The following is a 25,163-nucleotide window of genomic DNA, read 5'->3' as shown; positions in this document are numbered from 1 at the left end:
TGTTTCCTATGTCCCACATATATATAAATATATAAATAAAATTAAATGGCTGTCATTCTAGCTCATGTAACTATGTATTTTCTTGTTATACATACAAATGGATAATCCTTTTTTTAAACAAGCCTGTTTCGTCTTCAAGGATATCTTGTAGCATTGAGTTCCTCTAGTTAACTATGCATTATGTAAAAATAGGTATTTCCTCAAATCATTTAATATACATTATCTTTCAGTTTCATTAGATAGTTCCTTGTTATTGTATTATGAGAAAAAAGTAAAGTGGGTGTTCCTATTTACTCTTTCTATAACATCTGTTGCTACATCATGTCAACTTTTATTCTTCTCCTCTGTAAACTGAACTGTCAAAAATGGTTCAGTCTCTGCTCATATGAAGTCTTTTCATTTGTTTATTTAGAAGAGAAGCTCTTCTGGGCAGGGACAGTCTTTTTGTTATGTTTGTATAATATGCCTAGTAGAATAGGGGTGGGGTTTCTAGGTGCTTCTGCAATACAAATAATAAAAATCATCATCATATCATGCCTCTCATCTAATACAGCTAGATCTTTTTTGTATAGTGACCAGAACTGGATGCATCATTTCAGGGAAGGGGTATAACTGATTTGTATAAAATAGCATTATAATCTTTTCTGTAATTTTTTCATTGCATTCCTTGTACTCGCTCAACAATGTTGGCTTATTTGACTGCCACTGCGCAATGAGATATCCAATGATGCCATGATTTGTCATGTAGTTTCAATTAATTTAAAATCCAGTAATTTACATTAGTAGTCCAAGTTATTCCTTCCTGTGCACAGTACACCTGGCATTTAGCACAACAGAATTTCATCTGCTGTTCATTCATCTATCTTTGTTGCATCCCTCTCGTGTTCCCAACAGTCTTCTCTATGCTTCACTCACCTAAACAACTGAGTCACCTGCAAAGTTTACCACGCACTTTGGTTTTATGTTCTTTTTTACCAGTTTCCTCTTTTAAAAAAACAAACACCTTTTTAAAAGATGAGTGTCATAGTACTCTTCCCTGCCCCACTCCGACTGTTAACTTCCTATGCCAGCAGTTTGCTTCCACTTTTTCTGCATATGCTCTTCCTTCCTCAAGATGTTCCCCAGCACCAGATACATTTCTTGATGCACGAGGAAGTGATCAGGCTCTTTATCTCTCTCAATGATCTCAACAACAGAAGTTTCCTTTCTCCATTCCAGCCTCATCCACTCCTAATAGACGCATGACTTCCTTAAATGGAAGACAGAGAGTCAGTTCTGAACTGGGACAATTCTACTATGTCTGTATAAATAATTCTGTCTCTTTTTGCCCTCTTAGTTCAAAAACTAGTAAATGCACCATGGGATCCATAGTGTTGATGCTCCATGCTCTCCATCACCTGAGAGGCTTTGAGGCCATGCCTCCTGCTCCATCTGATGTTGGAGGAAAGCATACTTCAAAAAGACTTGACCATTGTGGCAATTCTCTTTTCTTATGCTTCTCACATCCTTTCAGTTACATAGAAAGTATGACACAGCCCATTCTCAGGAAAACAAATATTTGTGTACATTCATTATTTTAAAGCAATAGCATATTGTATCCAGTGGTTTTCGGTTTAAAACAAAAAAACAAAAAAAAAAACAGTTATTCCCTCCTCTGATTTATGAAGCAGTGAACACCTTAAAACTAGGGTATTGGTCGACCAAGGAGATGCCCAAATTGGCACTGAATTATGGATTAACCCTTTATTGGAAACAGCAACATTTGGAAAAAAAACTGCCTTTACAAGAACCACTGAAGTGAAGGTATATGAACAAATAAGGCAGCCCTTTTAAAAATCTATAGAATCATAGAATATCAGGGTTGGAAGAAGGGACCTCAGGAGGTCATCTAGTCCAACCCCCTGCTCAAAGCAGGACCAATCCCCAACTAAATCATCCCAGCCAGGGTTTTGTCAAGCCTGACTTAAAAACCTCTAAAGAAGGAGGTTCCATCACCTCCCTGGGTAACCCATTCCAGTGCTTCACCACCCTCCTAGTGAAAAAGTTTCTTACTATCCAACCTAAACCTCCCACACTGCAACTTGAGACCGTTACTCCTTGTTCTGACATCAGGTACCACTGAGAACAGTCTAGATCCATCCTCTTTGGAACCCTCTTTCAGGTAGTTGAAAGCAGCTATCAAATCCCCCCTCATTCGTCTCTTCTGCAGACTAAATAATCCCAGTTCCCTCAGCTGCTCCTCATAAATGATGTGCTCCAGTCCCCTAATCATTTTTGTTGCCCTCTGCTGGACTCTTTCCAATTTTTCCACATCTTTCTTGTAGTGTGGGGCCCAAAACTGGACACAGTACTCCAGATGAGGCCTCACCAATAGTTGGACTAATTTACATAACCTCTTTATTTTTAATATAGTCCAGTGGTTCTCAACCCATGGGACACAAGGTCCAATCACCACACAGCTGTGGCCCATGTAGCATCCTCAGGGCCATACAGATAGTATATACATATTGTGTGGATGCAGCCCACATAACACATAGAACACTGCATATGTCTGCCACAATGGTAAATAGGTTGAGAACCACTGACATAGGCTGTGTGTACAATAGTGAATATTCCATAGATTCATAATTCAGTAATACAGAAGATCCTCTGTTTGAAAAAGGATCAGATGACGAAGAGATTGTATTACCTTCTATGGCATTACTCCCCCTCTCCTACATTTGTTTTTCATCAATAGCTCTTTGCTCTATTTGTTTGCTCTCCACAAAAAAACTGGACAAAATAATCTACATACACCCCTCAGTTATAACTAATGCTTGCACCACTTATTATAAACTTGCTTTTGTTTGTGTTATGAGACATAGCATTTAACAAAACAGATTTCCTCCCCCGCCCCAGCCCCAAAAGAATACTTGTTAATATCTTCCTCATCCCTGAACACTGCGCACACACTCCTCTAGGTCAAGTTCCTCACTTTTCCCTTTTTTCCTCCTCACCTTAGTCTTTCAGCTAGAGAGCCATTGCCAAACATGGTCAAAAGATAAAACTGGATGCCTACCCTGCTGTTGTGCTTGTGCCAATCCTCTGCACTAGGGCTGCTGGATGTTATGCAAATAACTTAAGTTCCTTCCACAGAGTTACAAAGACTTCCTTCTGAGCTCAATACAGCAGCTGGTTTGTTAGCCACAGTTTCAGTTCTCTTTAAGGTGGAATGTTTCCAAGTTTCCTGGGGACCTGGATATATGCCCACAAATGGTCCTGTGCCAGTAACAGAGCAATGAATAAAAACTGTACTATTGGACTACCCTGTCAAAGGGAGGCTGCTTGGTAATCCTGCCTCATGTTAGCCTTGATAGACAGAAATGAATGATATAAGGGGCCTTTTGAGATCTTTTTGTTGATCAAGAAACTGGAAATCTGCCCCTATTAGAGAATTTTATCACCCTAAGAAGAATGCATAGTTAATCCTTGTACTATTTATCAAGATTAAAATTCTAGAATTGTGATTCTGAGGCTGTGCTAATCTTAAAAAATGAGAAGTGTAATTTGATAAAATAGGAATATAAATGTGAATAATAAGCCAAATCTGATGATCAGCCAGACATTTGATATGCATTTGACTGATTCTACATAGCATTTTGCTATGAGTAATAAGAGTTCAGTCAGCTTTCAGTCTTCAGAGTAACACATTTAAAGAGCATAGTGTTGTGTATTTTGCCAGAATAGTTAATCTAGAACTCCTCAAGAACTCGAAACTAGACAATTCACTGAGTAACATCAAGGTAACGACAGTGTTAGTGGAAGAATACCTAAACTTTCAACTATTTAAGACAGCAGCACCTGTACAAAAATTGTCAAAAGGAAAATATAGAAGACTTAATTTAGTCTTAATTTAGAATACTTTTCTAAATTAAATGATTTTCCATTTGCTTCTTCCCTTGTTTTTAAACCACTAAGATTAAGAATCATTATATGGATGGAGTTCATCTGCTCCTACTGTTTATTCCTTAAAGCCATAGACCAGATATTTCCATTTTGGGTTCCTAAATCAAAATGGCCTGGATTTTCAGGGCACAGTGGAGGGTGTGGGTGCTCATTTAGGTGTTTAAATAGGAATATAGGTGCCTAACTTTAGATATCCAAATTGGAATCTTGGCCATACATTGTGTGATATCACAATCTCAAGAGCAGTGAATTGTGATATCACAAAGGATTATTATTCAAATGAGGAATATGCAGGAAGAGCAGATGAACTGCTTTAGCAAGAGCCTGTTTTCATGCAAATGTCCTTAGAAAATGTGATATTTAAGCATAATTGTCTTAAATAGAATGTTTTTTAAGGTTTTCCATGAGGCATCAGTGAATCTTTAAGGCTAACACGAACTATAATTGAGTCACTTACATGGATTGCAGCTGTGGAAAAAGGACTGAAAACCGTACAATGCACAAATTATGAACCCAGTTCATGAAAAAATGGCTCAAATTATTATACATCAGATTTACAATAAAACTATAACTACAGTGTAAATGGTTACTTCTTATACCCATACTTCAGGTCCATGACTAATATGCATATTTAGACAGGAGGTAGAAGAGACATGGGAAGCCCCTCATTTTGATTAATGGGGATACACATGAGTTTCTGTACACTGAGTATTTGTTGTGAACTTACTCATTTGTGCTCTTTCTTCACATGTATAGTCTTTGGTTGTAAGTGAACTGTAAGGGCAGAAAATGAAAAAAGCTTGCTGAGATCAAAAAACTATGATAAAATATCTAAAAAAAATATTCTATTATACTACTGTTATTGTGTTAGATCAAGGCTTGGATTATTTGAAACAAGAGTTATAATTAAGCAATTATGCTAATACACTCTTGGAATGATTCTCTATTTAAACTGATGCAAATCAGGAGCAATTCCTTTCATGTCAATGGAGTAACACTACCACAAAACAGGTGTAAATGAATGGAGAATTAGCCCTTATATTTGTACTTCACGGATGGTCTCTTCCACTCATGGATAAATGCTAGAGACATGTATCTTAAAACAAACGTTAAAGCAAAGCCACAATATATAACCTTGAAGCTATACACTTTAACGATAAAATTTTGCCTAATGTCAGTGCAATTTCACAAAAGGTAAAAAAATAATGCTTTCTAAGTCATAATCATGTTTCCCTTTGGTCTTGGAAGGAATCCAAGATGGCAATCACAATAACATCTATTGCAGCAGTTTTAGAAGATTTAAAAATAAAAAGCAAAACCATAAAAAAAACAAAACTTATCTTTCCTATTAAACAGACTTATGGACTGGATTCTCTTCCTTCACTTAGGAAATCAAAGATGACAAAGTGATTTAGTGAGTCCCACCTCCCAATTATTATGATCATCATTATTATGTCAAGATACATTGCAATCAGTTATGAAGCACACACAAGTTTAGTTTGCAATGAATCATTTTTTATTTATTTTGGATTTGGAAAGGTAATAATAAGGTACCTATCCCCAAACTCTTGGTACTTATTGACAGAGGTGCTTTTATACATTTTTTTCTGGTCATTTCCCCAGAATAATCAACCTTAAATACTATAGCTCAATTTGTAATTTGTTTCATAGGGAAACAATGATAAACTTTTCAGTATGCAATTGGTATAGTCCCACAATTAACATTTCTACTTTATATTACTATCTTAATTAGCACAATGCTACATCAATTTAATTAATAATATTTCAGAAACAGAATAAGGTTGCTAAAGGGACTTTAATTTTAATTTTTTTTTTAATTTGCTGAAAGGAAAAACGTTTATTTTAAATTTCAGAATTAGTACTTCAGATTTTTCTTGAACTATTGACACCATTACCCTACTATTTTGCTTCAGCATTTTGATAAGTGATACAAGTTTTGGCAGTTGGATATTTTAAGGCTAATCTGCTTTCTAAAACAAAGTAAATCTCTCACGGTTCTTATAGCTCTGTCAAAAATGAGCTCTATCGTGCTATATATGCCAGAGCTTGATTAAATGACCAAAGCTGAAGAGTAGACTGGGATATGACCTCACATAGGCTGGACTACATAGATGTGTAGGGTGAAATCCTGGCTCCATTGAAGCCAATAGCAAAACTCCCATTTGGGCGATATTTTCACATGTTGACTTGCAATTCAGTTAGACTATTTTTAGTTCATTTATGGAACCACACACACACACACACACACACACACACACACACACACACACACACACAGGTTTTACAAGGTAAAGAACAGTATTAAAACAATTATATCCTCAGATCAAGGGATTTTTCTGGGAGAAAGAAAAACAGCTGTGAGTACTAACTGTTTCCTATTAAGCCAGAAGGAGAAAAAGTTGCCCTCCCACCATTTCTCATAGATGATTTTAGCCAGCAAGTATTCATTTACCATGATTCATGGATCAAACTGCAAAAGGATGTTATTTGCCTATAACCTGAGTTTTTCAATATGAGCAGACAGTGCAGCTTAGGCCGATAGAAGTTTCTAGAAGCAGTGCTCATTGGAGCACTCACGCCCCCTGTAACTCTGCCCCTTCCTTCATGGCTCTGAACATTTGGATAGCCAAACTACAAAAGGACAACATGGCTTGCTGACCACCTTAGGGCTGGTCTACACTACGGGGGAAAATCGATCTTAGATACGCAACTTCAGCTATGTGAAGACAAAAGGCTGAGTCAGTGCATCAGAAGGTGGAGAAAGACACATTACATTCATTCACTCAGCAGGTACCTTGAAACAATGCAGGTGAAAGATCATGAAAGACCAGGTCTAGCAAACGCTACAAAAGACTATGTGAATAACGTAGCTGAAGTCGAAGTATCTAAGATCGAATTACTCACCGTCCTCACAGCGCGGGATCGATGGCTGCGGCTCCCCCTGTCGATTCCGCAACTCCGTTCGGGTTGGTGGAGTTACGGAATCGATATAAGCGCGTTCAGGGATCGATATACTGCGTCTAGATGAGACGTGATATATCAATCCCAGAGCAATCGATTGCTACCTGCCGATACGGCGGGTAGTGAAGACGTACCCTTAGTTTCATCCAGTCCCTCCTTGGGTTCAAAACTGAAATTAGGACCCCAAGGAAGAAAAGAAGATGGGCAGGGGAGCATGAATGTGCAGAGGTTATTTCAAAGAACTGCAGTTACATATAAGTATAAGGCAAGACTTCCTTATTTCTTCTGCACATTTTCCACTCTCAGGATTTTAGCAAGCAGTATTCCTGCCTTCAGAGGATGGGACAAAGAGGCCTACTTAAATGGCAATTGTAATACTGCTTTACCAAATTGTACAGCTCTTCTAGATGCCACATCTGTGACACAGCGTTGGTGTCAACTGACAAAGGACTCACTGCTCTTTACAAGCAACTCCCGTCTCAGACAGGACAAACACACTCACCAAATACCATGAAAACAGTGTATTAATCCATAAAGGGTGGGATGTGAGGTCTCTACTGAAAGCTTGTTGCTCATCGATAATGTGAGATGTGTGTACAGGTAATATTTAAGGCATAATGTAACTGTATAGAAAATTATGACCTTTATAAGTCTTGGAGCCAAAGTGAGTCACCAGGGTATCGTGTCTCAGTGACGACTCATTCTAGTGGGAAGGAGTTGTCACTCCTCCCTGGCTAGCCAATTATGCAATGTATTGCTCAGTGGTCCACTGTTGCAACAACTGAGAAAAGTCAGTGGAAAATCATCAAAGACAAGCTATAAGTGTCAAAACTACTTGGCAGTGAAAAGGAACGATATGACAGCAAGGGGATGGCCCTGTTTGTGAACAAAGACAAAAGACTGAGTCAGTGCATCAGAAGGTGGAGAAAGACACATTACATTCATTCACTCAGCAGGTACCTTGAAACAATGCAGGTGAAAGATCATGAAAGACCAGGTCTAGCAAACGCTACAAAAGACAGAACTTTGGAGTGAGAATCTATTCTATTAGATAAGAATAAATGTATTCCCTACTCTCTGTTTCATGATTTTGTTTTGTATGTGACCAATTGTTTCTAAAACTCACACTTATTTCTATTTGATTCTCTATTCTGTTCTTAAATAAATTTCCTTTTTTTTTTTTTTTTTTTACTATAATTGAACTCAAATGTTGTGTGCGATACAGAAGCAGCGGCCTAAGGTAAAACTAGTAAACTGGGGTACATTATTCCTTTGAATTGGGATCAAAGATTTCTGTGGGTATCCAGTGATCAGGGGCCAAATACCACCGGGGGATACTTTGAAGGGACTCAGGGGACGAGGTGCATATATTGTAAATTTCCAGGGCAAATGAAGGGGTGGTATAGCCCAGAGGAGAGTGTGTGAGTGGAAGGCAAGCTAGTTGTGTTAGGGAGCTAACACTCAGCTGGCACAGGCAAGACTTGTGCATGTTGGAAGTGGCAACAAGGTGACTCCTAGCTCTGGGTGCCCCCAGAAGCATCATAACTTCTATGGCAGGACGGACCTCTGGGCCAGCAGTGGGCTGAGTGGGGCCAGTGGCTGGAACCCTGGATGGCAGGAACCGGTGGACAGAACTCCAAACTGGCTGCGGGCTGAGCTGCTCAGCCTGCTACTGCTCTGGGGTCCCAGCTGCCAGCCCCGCTCAGCGTGCCGTTGCTCTGGGCTTCCGGCTGCCGGCCCCTTGCTACCCGGGGTCCTGGCCGCCGGGACCCCGGCTGGCAAGGGCCAGCAGACGGAACCTAGAAGTGAAAGTAAGGCAGAGCGTGCACGCTCGGAGCTGGCTGATGCTGGGGCGCTCCACTGCGGCTGGAGGCAGGGCGCGTGGCGCGCTCCCAGTTGGGGTCCTCCTGGCTGCCGGAACTCTCTGGCAGGCTGGTGCTGGCGGTCCCATGCACCGGACTAAGCAGCAGGCAGTCAGGCAAGTGAAAGGGGCCGGTGGTGGGGGGGGGGGGCAGCAGAAGTGTCCGTGTCCCAGCCTGTCCTGCTGCCCCTCTCTTGCCACTGTGGCTGGATACCAGGGCACTACAAGCACGTGCCGGCCCTGCGGCATGCACAGCTGCAGCTCCTCAGGGGGAAGGTGAAGGGAGCGGCAGGCCAGGGGGTCTTCTGCTACCGTCCCCCATTTGCCTGTTGATGCAGTGCCCCCACACAGCTGGCCCACAGCTCCCTTAGCAGGAACAGGCACAGCATGGGGCAGGGACCCATCCACCATCCAGGTAACCCAGATACAACCGGGACTGTCTGGGGCAAGTCCCAAGCCCCCACCACCCCAGGACTTCCCTCATACACACACTCCCTGTCCTGAGCCCCTCATGCCACCCAATCTTGACTCCTGCACCCCCCATGCTCCCAGCCCTGACTCCTGCATCATCCACATCCCCACTCCCTACCCTGAGCCCCCTGCATCCCAACCCATTGCCCTGAGTGCTCCCCCACACATCCCCAGCACCTGAGCTCCTTCTCCCGAGGGGGGGGTTACAATATGACAGTACTTGTAAGAAATTTAAAATTACTTTCACCCCTGCTGGAACCCCAGATCAGCAGCGGACTGAGCAGAGCCAGCGGTGGGCTGAGCGACTCATCCCGCTGTTGGTCTGGGGTTCCGGCCGCCGGCCCCGCTCAGCCCACTGCCAGCCAGCCCAGTGCTCTGCTCCTGGCCTCGACCCAGCGCTCTCCAGTCACCCCCAGCTGTAGCCCTCATTGGAAAAGTCAGCAAGGAAAAGTGAGGGCAAGGATCACACTAAACTGATAAGATCTGCATTTTAATTCTGTTTTAAAGGAAGCTTCTTAAATATTTTAAAAACCTTATTTACTTTAAATACAATAGTTTATTTATATAATATAGATTTATAGAAAGCGTTAAACGTTAAAATGTATTACCGGCATGCAAAACCTTAAATTACAGTAAACTTGGCACACCACTTTTGAAAGGTTGCCTACCCGTTCTACAGAATAATGCTTTGTGAATGCATGAATCAACCTCCAAATGGTATCTCTACCGCTTGCTAATACAGAATATGTTTAAAGTAGGTGGTGACAGTGGCTTTTGTTCTAGTTACGTGCACTCCAAGCCCTCTGGAACAGAGAGATATTTATAACACCCCTCCATATAGCTTAGCCCCCTTAGAAAGGCATTGGGGTACAACTGCCTGCCCTTTATTCTTTTTCCCCATAAGGAGACAAACAGTCTAGGTTATTTCCTGTACTCCTCTTAGACCTGTTGAAATAGGCTACCTCTGTCTTAGCATTCAATATGTGTAGTTTAGCTCCCCAGGGGAGCAAGGCTACAGAAACATATGGACAACTTATGGCCAAGTTAAAATAGAATCATGTTACCACCTTGGGGAGAAATTTCAGGTGCGGAGGAAGGATGAAATTTTCTACTGAGTTCCTCAGTGGCCACTCGGGCTGACCATGTAACTCTCTGCTCATCTGATTTGTCAGCATATTGTCCTTGTCAGCAAGTTGGAAAGCTAATGGGTAAGTTTGGTGTCAGAGCTACAGCTTCTTTGCACAGCTAGATGAAATGTGCTTAAACAACTGTTCATGTAAAAAAACTGCTGTATAATTATCTGTAACTGCTTTAACTTCGGGTGACCAGATAGAAAGCATGAAAAATCAGGACGGGGATCGGGGTAATAAGTGCCTATATAAGAAAAATTCCCAAATATTGAGACTGTCTCTATAAAATCAGGACATCTGGTCACCCTACTTGAACTACTCTGCCACATAGTGGAGGAAGAAAGAACTTGAGTGCCCAATGTGTTGTGCTTAATTCTAGTATACTTGATATGGAAGTTTTTTCCTCCCAGAAATTCAAGCAACAATGAATTGTCAAATTCTTGTAATAAACTTCCAAGCCCAGATTGACTGCGATGACAGTGACTGACTGATCTAGGAGGCTGAATTCAACATCTCTGAGAACTCTGATGTTGAGTTTATCACATAAGGAATAAGAACAGGAACACATCCTTGGGCAGTATCAATTTCATAAACATGCTTACTGTATTTGGAAAATAGCATCTTGCTAGCCAATGTTGTATGTGCCTCAACTGTAGACGTGCACACGGAATTACAACAGTCACTGAAGTCATAAGGCCCATCAACCTGAGGAAGAACATTACTGTTTGACACAAGTTCTCATGTACTACATTCTTTTGTTGTAAGCATTTTTAAATTTTTTGAGACTCCAGAACTATCCCAATAAAAGGCATGACCTGGGTTGGTGTTATTTACAAATTCTTTCAGTTTATCTTGAACCCCATTGCTTGGAACAAGGTACATGTTTGTGACATAGCTTTTGGCAGGCCCTTCTGTGACGACACCTTGATGAGCCAACTGTCCAAGTGGGGGTCAACCTGGATAACCTAACATCTCAAATGGCCTCCTACTGCTGTGAGGCACTTTGTGAATACTCAAAGTGCTGCAGATTGGCCAAGTGAAAAGACCTTATATTGATAATGATCTCCACCCACAAGAAACCATGTATTTTCTATGCAAAAGTCTCATTGAGATGTGAAAGTAAGCATCTTGTAAATCAAGAGCCCCAATCCAATCATAGCTGAATAAGGAGGGGATGAGTGAGACTAGGGTAAAGCATGGTGCATTTGAACTTTCTGATGGAGAGTTGAGCTTCTCAACTAAAATGGGTCTGAGACCTCCATCTTTCTTAGGGTTAGAAAGTATCTGGGAAAAAAATTCCTTTCCCCCAGATACCTTCAGGAATTTTCTTTATGGCACCAGACTCCAGCAGCAAGCAGAATTCTGATTTCTGCAAGTTTTTTCTTTTGAAGAGGAGGGTTGGTGGGAGGCAGGATAGTGTTGAACTGAATGGAGTAACCCTGCTGGACAATCTCCAAATTCCATTTATCTATGGTGATTACACTCCAGGCCTCTAAGAAATGTGGATTGCAGTGGAGGTGAGAGGAGGGATGAGAACAGAGGGGGGTAAAATTTACAAATGAAAGAGATGCATAGTTTAAAAAACTGATTTGGGATTTTTGTGCATCTCATCAAACCTATGATACATAGGCTGATACACAGGAAGATGATGCAGCAGATCTTTGTTTAGCTTGCATTTACCAGGGTTTGTATGTCTACTGATACCGAATTGGGGGGTGGGGGGGGATTATTTTCTTCAAAAGAATAGGAAGTAGAGCATTGGTATGGTTTCTGATCAAATTTGGTATCCCCATTTTTTCCCTAGGGGTTTCAGAAATCACTAGACACCTTGCAGTAGACTTGGTGTCTTTCAGTTCCCTTACAAACTCATATGTTCTAAAGCTAAACAGCCCTTCACTATCAAATGAGAGGTCTTCTCCCCACCATTCTTTTCCTGAGGAAGTAGAGAGAGAAAACCATGAATGGTACCTCAAAGTAAGGGTAATGACAGTACTAGATACCATATCAAAAGCACAGAAGGATGCTCTCAAGGCATGGCTCACTACAAACTGACCTTTGGTAACAATGGTTTTGTCTAGTTACCCTCTCATAATCCCTGGGTGAAGGAGGGTGATCTTGTGGTCTGAAAGACTGGAATTGAGATAGATGTTTAATTTCTTGCAGAAGAAGGAATCAGCCCCACTGCTTTATGTGTCTTTCCTTTCTCTTTAAGCACTAAGGACAATGTACCCAGTGCTGCACAAAGGCCCCCTGATCTGAAGGTTGATCTAAATGAGGGTGATTAAGGGGTTCAAACTGATGAACCTGCCTGATCTATTATGGTAACCATAGATCCAGAAGGAACTGACAGTTGTGTTAAAGCAAACAATGAATGAGATTTTTAGCACAGAACCAACGAACACCCTTGGATCCAGACAGCCTTTACCCTCAATATTATTCTTCACTGTGGCACCAACTTCCAAGGCCTGAGGCTTAACAGTATGCTTTTGCCCTTCAGTGTGCAGAACTGGACGCACTAGATACATAGAGGTATGCTCTTGAAGACTGTCTTTCAGCAGAGGTGGACACTTGTGAGGCCACGCATTTGTGCTCAGCTGGAACCAATCTTTTCAGATTCATAATGATTGGCTCAAGACAGAGGCCAACACATGAAGGGATTTTGCCATGATTTTTAACTTTATCAGGAGTCAAAGCTGAGGCTGGTCTCACAGCACTTACATAACTGAGTTTTAGAACCAGAAGCTTTACCTATTAATGATTCCTGCAATAACATAGCTTGAAGGCAATTCCTGGGAATAAAGGTGCTGCATATGGAACAAACACACAGCACCTTGCCCCAAACAGAGAGAGACAGAGACAGAGACAGAGACAGAGACAGAGACAGAGACAGAGACAGAGACAGAGACAGAGACAGAGACAGAGACAGAGACAGAGACAGAGACAGAGTGTGTGTGTGTGTGTCTCTCTCTCTCTCTCTCTAAGGAGAAATAATAGCAGGGAAAGAGGCATACCTCTTGAACCCAGGTTTCTTTATCATAAGTTTTGATGTATCAGAACAAACGACTCATGCCACGGTGCTAAAATACTTAGGTAGTTTTTTCTTGTTTTTTGACTAGCTAAACCTCACTAAAATAGGGTGAGAACAAATCAGGGTTCTGAAAATTTGGGGATCCAGTCATCTGTGAGCTTCCTAGTTTATCTGCTATCACAGTTGGAAAGAACTGAGGTGGTTTTCATGACATGCCCCCTTTTATAACCTCACCCTCCAAATGTTCAGGGCCTCAAGGAGAAGGCAAGAGGCATACGAGTGCTCCAATGGGCACAGCTGGTAGAAGTTTCCACTGGTCCAAACTGCACCTTGGCACATCACAAAAGTCAGAATGTGCAGAGGCCACTCAAATAAAAATGATTTGTCATTACTTGCAAATTAACAAGTTAAAGGTAAGCATACATACACAGAGAGAAAAAATTAATAACCTAAAATTACATTTTGATAAATTCACCACACAAGGCAGAGGTAAGAGTGATTGGATGCCTTCACCATGCATTTCCATAGCTTAACAAAATTGAATTTCTTTTAGGTTTATCATTAACTCCAAATTTTCTGGGTTTGCAACATTTGTTTGGGGGATAATTACAACATCCCTTTAATGTTTTACCCTTAAGTTACTGATATGTACTCAGTCTTAACTTCAGTTTAATGTAGTTTTTCTCTGGGAATACAGTATATTTAGAACAATGAATACAAAGTGAACTTTCCTACTGAATATCAAATGATGTACCAAAAGTAAACAGAAGGTAAATTTCGTACAGCACTTTACATCTTCAAAGTGTTCAAAGTGCCTTACAGGGTAGGACATCAAATGCTGGTGGTGTTCTGTGAAGGGCAGCAAAAAAAATGCCCTCAGCATTAGTGTGGACCTCACCCCAACCATTAGAACCGATTTAATTAAGAGAGGTAGCATTAGCCAGAACACTAGTTATCCCCTGCCCTGCAAGAAAAGCAAGGTGTCAGCCACGATTGCATTTGTGCTGCCTGGAACACACCACCAAAGTCAAGATGTTCAATGAAATAGTTTTTCAAGTCAAATCTGCAGCCAAAGTTTAGAGAGGTAAACAGGGGACTTCTGTACTATAGAAACAGTGTACTTGGCAACTCTGGAGGTTGGGTGAGGAAAGGAAGTATCTTGCATAGCTTTTAAGCTGTCCTCTTCGAGTGATTCAAGTACCATATTAACTGGCTCTGGAGAGAGCAAATTCACCTTGGCCTGAAGACTTGACCTGACAGTAAGTCTTTGAGGGGATAAAAGGTAAATTGTGTACATTTGAAAGAGGGGACTATCAAAAGAAATCCAGCAATTCTCAGTGGTATTCAGTAACTAGTGGGTATATTCGCACTAGACAGATGTTTAAATCCCCCATTTGCTGAGATAGCAACTCCTTGCATAGAAATAAAAACAAACTTCTCACTTTGAAATTATATGGACTAAAGAATGTTATTTTTAAAAAGCTGAATATGCATAACATAATACAGCCTTTCCAATGTTTTTGGAGAAATAAAAAGCAACCCAGAAATGTAAAATAAGATAATGACACATTTCATTTTATAAAAACATACAAAAGAGCACACTAACCTCTCAAAAAGTTATTCATATCAGAAGTCATTACTTTAGCTGGTTTTCTAGCTCAATGTACAAAGTAGGTATTGAAATTGCAACAGAGAGAAAACAATATGCACAACAGCAGGTACAGAGAACAAATTAAGAGCAGAGAATATTAAGAGTCATATCCAGTTTAACAAAAGATTAAGTTCAAATTGTAAATAAGAGTAACCTCTGGAATTCATCATTGTTCCTTTGTTATTTCTAAGTTATCCTTTCATCAACATTTCTGAAGACAGGAATGTAATCCTACACAAAACATGACAAAAATGTCTATCATCACCCATGTCTTAGAGGGAGAGAAGGAGGGAGATTGTCTAAGCAGACAAACACGGAAAAGACAAACCCTGGGATCCTGAGGGTTAAAGGGAAGGTCAAGAATAGCATCTCTGCTACTTACCAGCACCTCCCGTTTCGCCAACATGCCAAAGCTTTTACTGTACTATGATATTCTGGTCCTCCTCCACGCTGGCAATACCTTCCAACTTAGTCATCCACATTCCCAATCAATAAAAATATGACTAATTTAAAATAGGAGAATGAATATTTAATCCTCCTGAATTAATTTAGAGTCCTCCAATACACTTTAATATGGAACAAATGTGCACCTAATTCCATCTAGCACAAACATTAAGTTTAAGTTTCTTAACTAAGGTTCCACGGAGGGCAGGGAGAGTAAAAAACATATACTGTATATTATAGTACATATATTCCTATTTAGACCGTGCTGTAAAGAAAGCTAGGTCATTTTTCAAAATTCCATCTCTCCCATCAGTTAACGTAGACCTCATGCAGGGGGGAGGGATAGCTCAGTGGTTTGAGCATTAGCCCACTAAACCTAGGGTTGTGAGTTCAGTCCTTCAGGGGGCCATTATAGGGATCTGGGGCAAAAAATCTGTCTGGGGATTAGTCCTGCTTTGAGCAGTGGGCTGGACTAGATGATCTCCTGAGGTCCCTTCCAACCCTGATATTCTATAAATGATACAGTTTATTTCACAGGATTGACTGGCCTGACTTCATTGTGTAACAAAAGTCTTCTTTAGTAGTACAAGCATGACAGTTACTGCAGAATTCTCATTTATTTTATGACTGTTGCTTGTGATATAAAAGTAATTTTGCAGCCTATGTTATGACTATAGTGAAATATTTTTCCATTGCATATCAGGGTTTACATCATTTATTTGTGGGGGAACGGTGTTAAATTGGCAGAACTGCAGGTCTCACCTTGGAGACAGGGTGCATGTAGTGCTAAGAAACAATTCTGCAAAGCAAGCATATTTGATCATTTAAACTTTTCAAATGTGCCCACAATTCATAATTACTGGAATGACTGGCTTAGGATGAGATCTGAAAAGCAAACAACATACTCCAGTTCCAGCTCCTTTCTGTACCAATTCTTATCTTCCTCCTCCTTCCCCATTGGAGATTTCATCTCAAACCAGTCCTCAGTCCTCCCCTCTCCCCACTTCTACTACAGGTTCTCTCTTTATCCAATACATGCACCAAACACCCTCCTTCTATTCTAATGCAGACTCCATTCTGAGCTCATCTCTAATTTTCTACCTCTACACCTGCAAGGTTTTTCCAAATCCCAACACCTTCCTCTATTACTATCAGCCTTTTGCTAACAAAAATGGATGTTCCTGCAGATGCTTATCTCAGCAGGCTCCAGAGGCATCCCCATGTCTAATGTTTCCCACACTTAAAAGCTGAACCCCTGCCCCCTCATCAGAAAAATGTAACCAATCTCATTCCCTGGTAGGCCCTAGATGTGTTACTAAAGGCTTATGCATGCTCCTACTTGTCTTTTGAGCTTCTCCCCCTTTGACACACACATTTTAAGAAATATTAGTATAAATTTCATAATATACTTCCTCTTGATTCTTAAAATGTCCTGGATCAGCAAATCATTGACATTTATATTGACATTTAAAGTATCATTGCCATCTGAGTTCCCAGTCATTGAAATGAATTGGGCAGTTCACAGCTCAGAACTATTGTTTCTGGCTCTCTGCAAACTCAGACAAACATGATATCATTGATCACATTCCCTCCTATCTAAATATTTTCTTTCTTTGTAACTATAGCAGCTAGAGTTTCAGCTTTCACTTTAATAATAAAGCAAGACTCTGGAGGACAACTTAGAGGTCTGTCTAGCTTTGCTCTACCATCCAACTTCCCCTTTAAATACCCCAGTGGAGTGTGGCCCAGACTTTGAGAAACAATGCCCTAAACCCTGATGTGGTCACCACAGATATTACACCTTTTATATGAATGGAGAAGACCAAACACTTGCCTTAGGGCTTGTATTCCACAAAAACGGTTCCAAAACATGATCAAAGTAATACGGAACACTTGTTAGAAGCCAATAGATTAGAAGCCTCAGAGATTAATAGGCTCATTCACACAGTGATCCTGCTCTTAAGAAACATTGTATAATGGGGATCTGCCTTGAGTTCCTGAATCTTCTGTGCCTTTCCAGATAATGCAGTGGCTACTAAAAAGACAGTTTTCATGAATGGGTAGTAAATGGAACAAGTTACTGAGGGCTCAAAGGGATCCTATCGATCCTGTTAACAGTATATTGAGGTCTCAAGAGTATATTGAGTCCTGAACTGTGAGGGCAAAACGTGAATAATGTGTTTAAGGAATCTAGCCACTGTGGGGTGAGAAAACAGTGTGGCCCTGGGTAGGAAAGTGATTGCTGCTAGATGGACCTTTATGCAGCTGACAGAAAGTCCAGATTGTTGTCTCTCTAGTAAATGAGTGCTGAAATGAGTGTTGTCAGAGGACACAGCTAGTGCAAAGCTGCCCAAACAGAAAACTTCTTCCACTTCACTTTATAAGTCTGTGTAGCTGAGGCTTTTCTGCTTTGCAACAGAAAGTTCTGAGCTTCAGCTGAAGACCTTCTTTTGTAGGATTTCGGTCAGTCAGCATTCAGGCTGTCAGACAGAAGGAGGCTGGGTCCAGGTTTAGGATCTGGCTGTTCTGAAAGACTATGCTGCAGCTGTACTGAAGCATTCATTAGATACAAATATTAGAACTGCTTGGCCTATACTAGGGTTATCATCAGTTTTGTGTCTTGCCTCAATTTCCTCAGGACTCTCAGTATCATGGGCAGTCAGGAGAAAGGCCTGCAATAACACGAGTGTCCAAAGGATGGGAAAGGTGTCCATCAGGGAGCTTTGCTGAGGCAAAAGAGGCACCTAGTGTGCCCATAAATGAGCAGGACATCAGCCTAATAAGAGGGCCAAACTTTAAATGCTGCGGACTCTGACTCCAAGATAGCGAGTTGAGTCTAAGTACCAAGGATATCTATCATCATAGGTTTATTGTTAGTGTTGTATCTGTTAGCTAGCCAAAGCGTTTATAAGCGGACTCCTCAAGATAGTTAGGTAAAAATAGCAAAAACTGTATGACCCTTTCATAAGCCGATCCTATATTTCAGGGGTTGGCAACCTTTGGCTCCTGGCTGTCAGGCCGTTTTGTTTACTTGGAGCGTCTGCAGGCGTGGAGCTCCTTAGCTCCCTGTGGCCATGGTGAAACGGCGAACTGCAGCCACAGGGAGCTGAGGGGCTCCATGCCTGCAGATGTTCCAGGTAAACAAATTGACAATGTATTAGATATTCAATTCAATGATTCCATAAAGTTTAAACTCACCAAATTTTGGTGTAGATCCGTTTATAAGCCGACCCCCACTCTTTGATGCGTCACTTTTTTACCAAAAAATATTTGGCTTATGAACGAGTATATACAGTAGTTGTGCTTTTTTGCCAACTACACTAACACTAACAAGAAATATCACAATGCGTAGAGGTTCCATGTTGCGTCCACAGGCTGTAAGAAGGAACCGAGGGATGGAAGGGCCTGCTCCACCCTTTAAACCTTTGAGCGCAGGAAGCGTGAAAGTGCATCTCAGGGCCAGGCACAGCCCCAGCAGATACTGCTAGCCAAAAGGAATATGATCTTGCATGTGTGGGGCACGTGCACATGAAGAATAGAATCCATGTAAATAATCCCTTGAAGAGCCATCAAATATGTTACGCTATGGGTAACTGTAGTGAGACTGAGTGGCCTCCCTCCCCACAGAACGGCGAGGGACCATTACACTCCCCTTGGCGGGTGGACCCTAGATTGCCCCCACCCTCCTCACCGGAAGTACCTGGGCATGGCCCGAAGTATAAAAGGCAGGCCTGGCGGCACAGCTGGGGGAGAACCTGCAGAGGATAAGGACGCTTCGGCTGTGGCTCATTCGGCACATTGCGGCTGGATCCCTGCTGACACAGGGGATCCTGCGTCCCCCTCCCACTTCTGCCGCCCCCCAGGGTGGTCAACTCCCTATACTTCCCTGAAAAGCTCCTGCACTGGGGAAGGAGCCTCCCTTACCATCCCCCTTGTAGACTGTTTTTTAGCTAGCCATACAGCAACATCTAAAGTCAGCCCTGGGACTGTTTTGCTGCTGGCTGCCTGAACCTCCTCAAGCTCAGACCTCAGCTCAGTTATAGACTCTGTTTAAGGGCTGGCAGCTTGAGCCGCCCAAGCCCAGGCTAAAGCCTGATCATGACTGTTGATCACCCAGCCCTATCGTGGGCTCTTGATTATCCTGCAGACTCTGGTCCTGGCCAGACGGGACCAGGCCGAGTGGCCTCCCTCCCCGTGGGAGAGCAAGGGATCATTACAGTAATCTCTGTATCTGTGCTTAATATTTTGGCACAAGTGTGAATCCCTTAATTATTTCATTAATTTGCCCTGATGTCTTTAGGTATTCTAGAGGATAGGGCAGTTTAAACTGTGATAATGGTGTGACTGCACTAAAATAAGTTTCAGTTGACTTAAAATCCAATTTTTCCTAAGTAAGAGCATTAAAATGGTTTAATATAATATGGAAATTATGAATCTGGATGTCTGTAAAAATAAATGTTTTCAGATCATGTATCAAATTAATTTAAAAATACAAATCACAGAATTTCATAGCATATATGTATTTTGAAAGTAGCATTGAAGTGCTGCACCACTATGTATCTTCAGTAAAACACAGTACAAAAATCAGCTATATTAACCTAAACACAGTATTTTGATGATGCTGCAGAATAACTGATGTGGTTATTGCTCTGGTATCCAAACTAATTAGTATGGACTATAGCCAGTTTATAGTAGTATAAACACTTATGTAACATATAAGTTCAGACTGAAGAGGAAAAGCAGATAATATATCTGACTGATGTAAACATTCCAATTACAGTACATGGTAACAGGTAGATTGTTCAAAACCTTGCTTATCAAGTTATGGAAAAGATAGAAGCAAACAGAGTATTTCTATTTCCTCCACCAAATGTCCTATCTTGATGTGCACTATGCATCCTTTTCTTTAGCAGTAGCTCATACTTTCATAGATACTAAAATGAGCACAAAACAAAGTCATTTGGCAACAGGACTCCTCTGACCAACCACTTCCTACATTACTACCAAGTATCATTTAGAACTATGGTTTCAAACTAAAATAAGCTTTGAGAAAGAGAAAGATGAAACCTCATACTTGATTTTTTTCTGAAAACGGCTTTAGTTTAACCCTGCTCCTTATTGACTAGTGGGAATTGTGAGGTAATAAATTGATGTATCATTGACTAATTTTCTATAGCCTACAAAAGGACAGTAGTCCTGTGGTTTCAGATGTAAGCAAGTAATTGTTTGTATATAAAATTTTATTTCAGTTGAGAGAAAGCTATCATTTCATTTATAAAAGCAGGTCATAATGTTGAGTAAGCTCAAAAATCTCTGAATGTTCTGCTTTTTTAAAATGGGCTCTTTTCTCTTCCCCCACACCTTACAAAGTCTGTTTGAAACAACAGAAACAAATATATCTAGAAAAATATATATGAAAAACTGTAGGTGACTAAAATATATTAATTTAGTATATAGGCTTCTAGTAAATTATAACTCAGTCTTGCTCTTATATATTAAGTGTACAGTGTAATGTTAGAGAGCTGACTTCACAAGATAGCAGGAAACAAGAAATTCCAAGTATTACAAAATAATTCAGTAAAGTTCGTTTCGGGACAATATGCAATCAGTTACTTAACTTCAAATCATTTTAAACAAAAACAACAGAAGGCAAACTAACGAACAGAGAATCTCTAATGAAATATAGAGCTTTTCATTTTTCTATTATCAGTTCAAATCTTGCCTAGGTAAGTAGCAGTCAAAAGTTATCACCCTCCATATAGTGGACATTTGGCAGTTTATCTCAAATCGACACACTTGATTAATGTTCATAACCAAACCTAAAAGGTACTGTATTAAAGCATAATACAAGTAATAAAGTTCTGCATAAAATATTACTCCTGTGCTAAGGTCTTTATAACTTTTGTTAAAAACAAATGGTTATCTTCCTCTTCATGATTCTTCAGTTCTGGAGAGTTGCAATACGCTACAGAAAAGAATATGTCAAAAAACTCCTTTGGAGTGTCGTGCTGGGAATGTATGCTACACATTTTCACTTTTAAATAGGGAAAATAACTGTCAACAGAATTACACCATGGAAATAACATCTTTTAAAAATTCCCAGCTGGAACAGCACATAACCATGCTAAATTGAACAAAAGGCTTAACTCTCTCTCTTGATCACTATGATGAGTGGAGATAAGGAAGGTATGTTCAATGTCATATTATTTCATTCAAAAAGGGTCACTAAATAAAAAACTTCAACCACCTTCCTTTGATCCTTTGTGGTAGTGATGATGGATTAAACCAGCCTTTAAAAGGGCTACAACATAGGATAAATCCCATTTTATTAGGTGGGGATTTCTCCCACTACCCATCTGCTCTTTCGCACCCCACAAAAACCTTGTGCCAGGTGCGTTTGCAATCACAGGCTATTGCATATACATCGCATCCTCTCTCCACTCTACTTCTGTTATTGTGAATTGGCAGAAGACAGAAATTTGAAAACATCTTGCTCTAAGATTTTTTGAAATATTTAAATAAATTGCCTACCCAGTGAAACTGACTGGGGAGGAATCGTAAAGAATGGCCTAAATGAACAGATGTGTCTTCAAATGAAAATAAAGCCAGGAAGGTGTCATTTTGACAGCTTTGAACATTTTCCTTTAACACCTGTCTGAGTAACATCCATACTGATATGAAATAATACTGCTAAGAAGTATGAATAAAGAAGCCATTGTCCAGTGCTGGTATGGATTAGGCAATAACAAAGATTCACGTTAATCAAGTAAGTGCTGGCTTGTTCTCAGCTTGGGACAATATGCTCTTTATTACTGACAATATAACCTCCAAACCTAGGCAACTCAGACAGAATTTTAACTTATTTTATCAGGCTCTGATCCCTATGTAAATCAAAGTGTTCAAACATAAGGGTGTGATTATCAGAGCCAAACAGTTCATGCACTGGCATAATAACTCACTGTGTATTTAACTAAGCATACTGTGGAAGAAACCTCCCTCTGAATCTGATGATAGCACTTGATCTAGCATATCTTTAGGCAGCCAAAACCAAACTGGGCATCATTTAAACAGACTGTACATTTAGAGAAATGTTTTCACCTAGTGCCAATGCATATTCTCCTTTAGTGAGGTATATTTGTAATACAGAACATTTCTGTCAAAAACACAGCTTAGAAAGGGACAGTCAAGTTCATTGAGTTATTGATCGTTATAAAAATTTAAGGGAAAAGAAATTTAAAAGACATTACAGCTGGAGGATATTTCCTCCTTCTCTTCACCCTATAATCACCTGCCCAATCAACCCAACAAGTCCACAGACTATTTACCAAAAATTAAGACATCATTAAGCAAATGCAATTTACTAGAGATTTTAGATAAGTGGTTTCCCATAAGCCAAATTCAAATGGTGCATAAGCAGGTGCAACTTGTCTCCAACAGAGTTGCATTGGTTTACATTAGATCTAAAAGAGAGCACCAACACTGAGGCTATGCTAACAGTGCACATCTTATAATATGCCGCTGTAAGGGCTGGTCTACACTACGGGGGAAAATCGATCTTAGATACACAACTTCAGCTACGTGAATAACGTAGCTGAAGTCGAAGTATCTAAGTTCGAATTACTCACCATCCTCACGGCGCGGGATCGATGTCCGCGGCTCCCCCTGTCGATTCCGCAACTCCGTTCGGGTTGGTGGAGATACGGAATCGATATAAGCGCGTTCGGGGATTGATATATTGCGTCTCATCTAGACGCGATATATCATTGATCCCCAAGCAATCGACTGCTACCCGCCGATACGGCGGGTAGTGAAGACGTACCCTTAGGTACGCAATGTAACCGCTCTTTGTCAGATTTTCTATCTATAAATAAATGTGTTATATCCTAGAGAACAAAAGTTGGCTCCTTAAAGGATAAATGGTGATTGTCTAGGGCTTTATTCACAAAATTAAAAGGCTGTCTATATCCTCCAGTAGACTGAGAGCTTGACTACATTGGCAACTGTGGGGAGCGAGAGGGAGACAACACTATAGAGATTTAGATTAATAAATTACAGTTGACTACTTTGGGGATGAGGAAAAGCAAGACTTAGAATCGTGCCAGCCAGCTTAAAGAAGGCTGCGCAATTTACCAAGTGTTTCATTTGCTGATCTGCTCTTATTTCCTCTTCAAAATATCATTTCTTTATTGAGAAAACAAGCAGGCCACCAACGCCCACAGACTGCTATGGTTGCACGTAACATCGTTCCATCAGAACGGTAACCAGCCCTGCAAATATTTAGATGTGAGGATGCAGTAATGCAAAGTCACATTCATAACAGAAATGATAAGCATAAACTGTATGCATTCTAGCAATTTATTGTAACTCCATAAAAACGTTCCATGAACAAATTAAGGGATCACACACTTTGTTGCATGGGATGCAATCCTATGCTCTGGGTATCCCTAAACCTGACTGCCAGAAGCTGGGACTGGATGACAGGATGGATTACTTGATAAATTGCCCTATTCTGTTCATCTGGCATTGGCTATTGATGACAGTAGAGTGAACTAGATGGACCACTGATCTGACCCAGTAAGGCCAGTTTCTGTTCTTACATAATCGAGCTTACTATCCAAAACACCAGGTCTTTGCAGCCTTCCAGTCTCCCCACACAAGTTCCCTGTGCACTACCCTTCCATTCCTCTCTTTTTCAGGGACTCACTGCTACTCCCTCAACTCTTTTCCTCATGCCAGAGGCCCTGTGTACGCTCCCTTTGCCCTGCCCCTGCCATCCTTATCCTCCTTTCTTTACTGTCTCTCTCTTTTAGGGTGTCAGCCTTTGTAGTGATTTTCTACACACGGTTGCATCTGACGAAGTGGGTATTCACCCACGAAAGCTTATGCTCCAATACGTCTGTTAGTCTATAAGGTGCCAAAGGACTCTTTGCTGCTTCTACACATGAAGTTATTCAGGAACAGCTATCCCTGAATAACAGAACTCCATGTGTGGATAAGTCCTTAAACTGTACTTGGAGGATGGGAAGAGCTAAAATGAGGGGTATTATATTGGAATATGTTCTTGGTTGCAATAAAACTAGAGATGGCTGAAACTGCTGACTCTGCTAATCCGATGTTGGGGCTTTGTATGCCCCTCATCTCCCCATTTTGGTTTTTGCCAAAAAAGCAATAAGGTTTTGACCACTGATGCCTAAAATAGTTCCTAAAATTTTGGATGCAGCATTCAATGGTTATCACATTACAGCCAAACAGAGAATTTCAATGCAAGGCCTCACAAGTTTGGCCAACTATAACGTACTTTGTTCTCTTTGTTTGTTACTTCCTTTTCCTTTCATTTATTCCACTTTTCTTTTATTGTATATTCTGGTATACTTCCCCCCATTGTCTTTGCAAGATCTGTTTTTCCTTGGACTAACTTTTCCATTTAATATTTTGACATTTGAAATCCGTTTTACTTTGAGATCATTCCTCTTTGTTCTGACTCTTATCCAACATGCTTATTTCTGATTCTGCCTCATTTTTCACTTTGAGTACCAGCAACTTCTCTTTCAGTGTTCTCTCCTCTCTCTAAGTCCCCGTTTTTCCTCCACTCCCTTCTTCTCTATATTTATTTCCTTTTTTAAGTTTCTCTCCTTCTGTTCTTTCCTTTCT

The 25,163-nt window shown here is 40.7% G+C and overlaps 1 protein-coding gene across 1 annotated transcript in view; it reads right to left on the bottom strand.

Moving 5' to 3' along the window:
* SIPA1L2 (signal induced proliferation associated 1 like 2) overlaps positions 1–25,163 on the bottom strand; it is a 249,856-nt gene that overhangs the window by 148,180 nt on the left and 76,513 nt on the right. The window contains exon 3 of the mRNA XM_050949013.1: positions 4,673–4,719. The gene's annotated coding sequence lies outside the window, so the exon portion shown is untranslated. The remainder of the gene's footprint in view (positions 1–4,672; positions 4,720–25,163) is intronic.

Source organism: Gopherus flavomarginatus, chromosome 4 (genome assembly GCF_025201925.1).
Source record: "Gopherus flavomarginatus isolate rGopFla2 chromosome 4, rGopFla2.mat.asm, whole genome shotgun sequence".
Classification (NCBI taxonomy): domain Eukaryota; kingdom Metazoa; phylum Chordata; order Testudines; family Testudinidae; genus Gopherus; species Gopherus flavomarginatus.
The sequence above is the reverse complement of the archived record's forward strand: the minus strand, read 5'-3'. Positions and strand labels throughout refer to the sequence as shown.